Source organism: Arachis hypogaea, chromosome 19, assembly GCF_003086295.3.
Source record: "Arachis hypogaea cultivar Tifrunner chromosome 19, arahy.Tifrunner.gnm2.J5K5, whole genome shotgun sequence".
Taxonomy (NCBI): domain Eukaryota; kingdom Viridiplantae; phylum Streptophyta; class Magnoliopsida; order Fabales; family Fabaceae; genus Arachis; species Arachis hypogaea.
Genome location: NC_092054.1, coordinates 113,285,074 through 113,291,876, shown reverse-complemented (window position 1 = coordinate 113,291,876; position 6,803 = coordinate 113,285,074). Strand labels below are relative to the sequence as shown.

The 6,803-nt window shown below is 34.7% G+C and overlaps 1 non-coding gene across 1 annotated transcript; it reads right to left on the bottom strand.

The window, feature by feature from the left end:
• Window positions 1–5,981: 5,981 nt before the first annotated feature.
• LOC112781828 (small nucleolar RNA R71) lies at window positions 5,982–6,089 on the bottom strand. Its single transcript, XR_003192580.1, has one exon. It is a non-coding gene; the product is annotated as a small nucleolar RNA R71 (small nucleolar RNA).
• Window positions 6,090–6,803: the final 714 nt, after the last annotated feature.

Below are 6,803 nucleotides of genomic sequence, written 5' to 3'. Positions count from 1 at the left end.
TTAAGAAAAGAAATAAAATAAAATTAGAATTTAAAGCAATTAGTTAATTAAAAAGAATTTTGGTTAGTGATTTTCAAAAATTAGAAGTGGAAAAGTAGTTAGGTGGTTTTGAAAAAGATAAGAAAATAAATTTTGAAAAGATAAGAAGTTAGAAAAAGATTTTGAAATTAAGTTTTAAAAAAAAGATATGATTGAAAAATTATTTTGAAAAATATTTGAAAAAAAAAATTAAAAAGATTTGATTTTGAAAATTAAATTTGATGACTTGACTAACAAGAAACTAAAAGATATGATTCTAGAATTTAAAGATTGAACATTTCCTAACAAGAAAGTAACAAACTTGAAATTTTTGAATCAAAGCATTAATTGTTAGTAAGGTTTTCAAAAATTATGAAAGAAAAATGAAAAAGATTTGATTTTGAAAAAGATTTGAAAATATAGGATTTTTAAATTGAAATTTTAACTTGACTAACAAGAAACAACTAAATTTTAAAAATTTTTGACTATGTCAACTCAAAATTTCGAAATTTATGAGTAAAATAAGGGAAAGATATTATTTTTTATTTTTGAATTTTTAATGAGGAGAGAGAAAAACAACAAAATGACACAAGACATAAGAATTTAAGATTAAAACAAATAATGCATGCAAGAACACTTTGAATGTCAAGATGAACACCAAGAACACTTTGAAGATCATGATGAACATCAAGAACATATTTTTGAAAATTTTTAAGAAGAGAAAGACATGCAAGACACCAAACTTAAAAATTTTCAAAGTTGAGACACTAATAATTCGAAAATGTATATGAAAAACAAGAAAAGACACAAAACAAGAAAAACACAAGATTAAACAAAGAGAATCATCAAGAACAACTTGAAGATCAAAGAAGAACACAATGCATATATTTCGAAAATTCAAGAAATATTAAAAACATGCAATTGACACCAAACTTAAAATTTGACACAAGACTCAAACAAGAAACACAAAATTTTTTTGGTTTTTATGGTTTATTAAATTTTTTTTTGTATTTTTCGAAATTATTTTGGAAAAAGAAAATAAAGAAATTCAAAATTTTTAATAAGAATTTCAGGATTCGTGCAATGTTAGTCTAAAGTTTCGGTCCAAAAGAATTAGACATGGCCAAATGGCCAGCCAAGCTTTAGCAGAGCATTACATACAACAGCCAAATAGAAAGGAATCCAAAGGCTCCTGCAATGATAAGTGGAAACCTCAGTCCAAAAGATTAGACATGGCTTAACAGCCAGCCAGGCTTCAACATGTCTCATGAAACTCTAGAATTCATTCTTAAAAAATTTTGAATTTTTCAAAAACTAAAATTTTTTGTTTTTTTTTTCAAGAATAAAAATAAAAAGCTTAAACATAAAATAAAATTTCCCAATCTAAGCAACAAGATGAATCGTCAGTTGTCCAAACTCGAACAATCCCCGGCATCGGCGCCAAAAACATGGTGTACGAAATTGTGATTCACACTTTTCACAACTCCTCACAACTAACCAGCAAGTGCACTGGGTCATCCAAGTAATACCTTACGTGAGTAAGGGTCGATCCCATAGAGATTGTCGGCTTGAGGCAAGCTATGGTCATCTTGTAAATCTCAGTCAGGCGGATTCAATTGGTTATGAGGTTTAGAGAATTAAAAGATAAATAAAACATAAAATAAGATAAAGGTACTTATGTAATTCATGGGTGGAAATTTCAGATAAGCGTTTGGAGATGCATTGTTTCTTCTGAACCTCTGCTTTCCTATTGTCTTCTTCCAATCATGCGTGCTCCCTTCCATGGCAAGCTGTATGATCCTCTCGGATGAAAAATACCAGGTACGATCTCTGCACGGCTAATCAACTGTCGGATTTCTCGTCTTGGATGAAAAATACGAGGTACAGCTACCGCACGGCTAATCATCTGTCGGTTTCCGCTAGCGTCGGAATAGGATCCTTATCCTTTTTCACACTGTCACTGCACCCAACATTCGCAAGTTTGAAGCCCGTCACAGTCATCCCTTCCTAGACCCTACTCGGAATACCACAGACAAGGTTTAGACTTTCCGGATCTCAAGAATGGTTGCCAATGGTTCTAGCCTATACCACAAAGATCCTTGATGAGCGGATAATTTATACGCTTTTTGGCATTGTTTTTAGTATGTTTTTAGTATATTTTAGTTAGTTTTTATTATGTTTTTATTATTTTTTAAATAAAAATCACTCTTCTGGACTTTACTATAAGTTTGTGTGTTTTTCTGTGATTTCAGTTATTTTCTGGCTGAAATTGAGGGACCTGAGCAAATATCTGATTCAGAGGCTGAAAAAGGACTGCAGATGCTGTTGGATTCTGACCTCCCTGCACTCAAAGTGGATTTTCTGGAGCTACATAAGCCCAATTGGCGTGCTCTCAATTGCGTTGGAAAGTAGACATCCTGGGCTTTCCAGAAATATATAATAGTCCATACTTTTCTCGAGATTTGATGGCTCAAACCGGCGTTCTAACTCAGCCCAAGAATTCTGGCGTTTAACTCCAAAACTGGCACAAAAGCTGGAGTTAAACGCCCAAACTGGCACAAAAGCTGGCGTTTAACTCTAAGAAAAGTCTTTACACATGGAAGCTTCAATTCTCAGCCCAAACACACACCAAATGGGCCCGGAAGAAGATTTCTGCATTAATTACTGATTTCTGTAAACCCTAGGCTACTAGTTCTCTATAAATAAGACCTTATACTATTGTGTTTTCATGAATCTTGGGACGTTTAGTCCTTAGACCTTTGAGGCTGGCCATTTGACCATGCTTACACTATTTTTTCTTATGTATTCTCAACGGTGGAGTTTCTACACACCATAGATTAAGGTATGGAGCTCTGCTGTTCTTCATAAATTAATACAAGTACTATTGTTTCTCTATTCAACTCAAGTCTATTTCTTCTCCAAGATATTCATTCGTTCTTCAACTTGATGAATGTGATTTTCCATGACACTCATCATCATTCTCACCTATGAATATGTACCTGACAACCACCTCTGTTCTACTAGCAATGGCTTGAATGCGTATCTCTTGGATTTCTAATCTAAGATTGGAACCTTCGTGGTATAGGCTAGAATTATTGGCGGCCATTCCTAAGATCCGGAACGTCTAAACCTTGTCTGTGGTATTTTAAGTAGGATCTGGGAAGGGATGACTGTGACGAGCTTCAAACTCGCGATTGTGGGGCGTGTGACAGACGCAAAAGGATCAATGGATCCTATTCCGACATGATCGAGAACCGATAGCTGATTAGCCGATGTTGTGACAGAGCATCAGGACCATTTTCACTGAGAGGATGGGATGTAGCCATTGAAAACGGTGATGCCCAACATAAAGCTTGCCATGGAAAGGAGTATGAATGATTGGAAGAAGGCAATAGAAAAGCAGAGGTTCAAAGGGAACAAAGCATCTTCATACGCTTATCTGAAATCCACCAATGAATTACATAAGTATCTCTATCTTTATTTTATGTTTATTTTCATCACCTTAAACTCCATAACCATTTGAATTCGCCTGACTGAGATTTACAAGATGACCATAGCTTGCTTCAAGCCGACAATCTCCGTGGGATCGACCCTTACTCACGTAAGGTTTATTACTTGGACGACCCAGTGCACTTACTGGTTAGTTGTGCGGAATTGTGACAAAGTGTGATTCACGTTTGAGAGCTCCAAGTCTTTGGCGCCATTGTTGATGATCACAATTTCGTGCACTAAGTTTTTGGCGCCGTTGTCGGGGATTGTTCGAGTTTGGACAACTGACGGTTCATCTTGTTGCTTAGATTAGGTAGTTTTCCTTTTTCGAAAAAAATTTTCAAAAATATAAAAAGATTTTCTATTTTGTTCTTCAGAGTTTTTAAGAATGAATTCTAGAGTTTCATGATGATTTGTTGAAGTCTGGCTGGCTGAGAAGCCATGTCTAATCTTTTGGACCGAGGTTTCAACTTATCATCACAAGAGCTTGTTGATTTCTATCAATTTTGCTGTTGAAAGCAATGATCTGCTAAAGCTTGGCTGGCCATTGGCCATGTCTAGTGTTTTGGACCGGAGCTTTCATTGAAAGCTTGGCTGGCTAGTAAGCCATGTCTAATTCTTGGACCGGAGTCTTAGACTAGCATTGCAATGATTCCTGGAACTCTTATTAAAAATTTTGAACCCCTTTATTTTCTTTTCCACTCAATTTTCGAAAAAAAAATCACAAAAAAATTATAAAATCATAAAAATAAAAAAATATTTTATGTTTCTTGTTTGAGTCTAGTGTCAATTTTTAAGTTTGGTGTCAATTGCATGTCTTTATCTTTCTAATTTTCAAAAATTTATACATATTGTTCTTCATTGATTTCAAGTTGTTCTTGATGATTTCATTGCTTTGATCTTCAAATTCTCTTGTTTTGTATGTTTTGTTGTTTCTTACATGCATTTTTACATTGTTATAGTTCTTAGTATACAAACTTTTAAGTTTGGTGTCTTGCATGCATTGTTCATTTGATCTTAGTTGCATTTTTTATTGATTCCCATCATCGAAAATTCAAAAATATTTTTTTTAAAACTATGTCTTTTCAAATCAATAATACAGAGAATTGAATATTCAGAACATTCAGCAGAGGAATCAAACAGAAAAAGCTGGGCGTGCAAAACGCCCAGTAAAGAAGGAAATTGGCATTTAAACGCCAGCCAGGGTACCTGGCTGGGCGTTTAACGCCCAAAAAGGTAGAGATTTGGGCGTTAAACGTCAGAATGGGCACCATTCTGGGCGTTTAACGCCAGGATGACACTAGAGGGAAGATTTTGTTTTTAATTCACATTTTTTTCAAGTTTTCAAATCTTTTTCAAATCATATCTTTTCAATCATATCTCTTTCAAAATCAATTTCTTTCCATTTTATATTTATTTTTACTATTTTCAAAAATTCTTGCTTCAATTAAAGATTTACTTCAAAATTTTTAAGTTGTTACTTGCCTATTAAGAAAGGATCAAACTTTAAATTTTAAAATCATATCTTTTAATTTCTTGATAGTCAAGTAATCAACTTTAATTTTAAAAATTTTCTTTTTCTAAATTGATTTTCAATCATATCTTTTCAAACATATCTTTTAAATCACATCTTTTTCAAAATTAATGATTTCAATCAAATCTTTTTATAATTTCAAAATCTTTTTCAAAAATCACTTTTATTTCTTTCCGAATCTTAGTTTTCAAAAATCTCAATCAAATTTTCAATTTTCTTTTTAAAATCTTTTAATTAATTTTCGAAAATTCTTCCCCTCTTCTCACATCCTTCTATTTAAGGGACTAAGACCCCTTCTCAAGGTACAATTCGAACTCCCTCCTTCTTTATATGTTCGAATTCTCCTCCATCTACCTCCTCCTTCTATTCTTCTTTTCCTCTGACACCTCAAGGAATCTCTATACTTTGACATAGAGGATTCCCTACTTTCTTGTTCTCTTCTTTTTCATATGAGCAGGAACAAAGATAAAGGCATACTTGTTCAAGCTGATCCTGAACCTGAAAGGACCTAACAGAGCTCTTCAAGGAAGAAGAAGCAATGGCAGCCGAAAACAATAATGCCAACAATGCAAGGAAGGTGCTTGGTGACTTTACTGCACCTACTCCTGATTTCTATGGGAGAAGTATCTCTATCCCTGCCATTGGAGCAAACAACTTTGAGCTTAAGCCTCAATTAGTTTCTCTAATGCAATAGAATTGCAAGTTTCATGGATTTCCATTGGAAGATCCTCATCAGTTCTTAGCTGAGTTCTTGCAAATCTGTGACACTATCAAGACCAATGGGGTTGACCCTGAAGTCTACAGACTTATGCTTTTTCCTTTTGCTGTAAGAGACAGAGCTAGAATATGGTTAGATTCACAACCTAAGGAAAGCCTGAACTCTTGGGAAAAGCTAGTCAATTCCTTCTTGGCAAAGTTCTTTCCACTTCAAAAATTGAGTAAGCTTAGAGTGGAAGTCCAAACCTTTAGACAGAAGGATGGTGAATCCCTCTATGAAGCTTGGGAGAGATACAAGCAATTGATCAGAAGGTGCCCTTCTGACATGCTTTCAGAATGGAGCATCATAGAAATCTTCTATGATGGTCTGTCTGAACTATCCAAGATGTCATTGGATAGCTCTGCTGGAGGATCTCTTCATCTGAAGAAGTCGCCTACAGAAGCTCAAGAACTCATTGAAATGGTTGCAAATAACCAATTCATGTACACTTCTGAAAGGAATCCTGTGAATAATGGGACAACTCAGAAGAAGGGAGTTCTTGAGATTGATACTCTAAATGCCATATTGGCTCAGAATAAAATATTGACCCAACAAGTCAATATGATTTCTCAGAGTCTGTCTGAAATGCAAGCAGCAACAGGCAGTACTAAGGAAGCTTCCTCTGAAGAAGAAGCTTATGATCCTGAGAACCCAGCAATGGAAGAGGTGAATTACATGGGAGAATCCTATGAAAATACCTATAATCCTTCATGGAGAAATCATTCAAATCTCTCATGGAAGGATCAACAGAGACCTCAATAAGCTTTCAACAACAATAATGGTTGAAGAAACAGGTTTAGCAATAGCAAGCCTTTTCCATCATCTTCTCAGCAACAGACAGAGAATTCTAAGCAAAATCCCTCTGACTTAACAACCATTGTCTCTGATCTAATTAAAACCACTCAAAGTTTCATGACTGAGACAAGGTCCTCCATTAGAAATTTGGAGGCACAATTGGGTCAGCTGAGTAAGAAAATTACTGAACTCCCTCCTAGCACTCTCCCA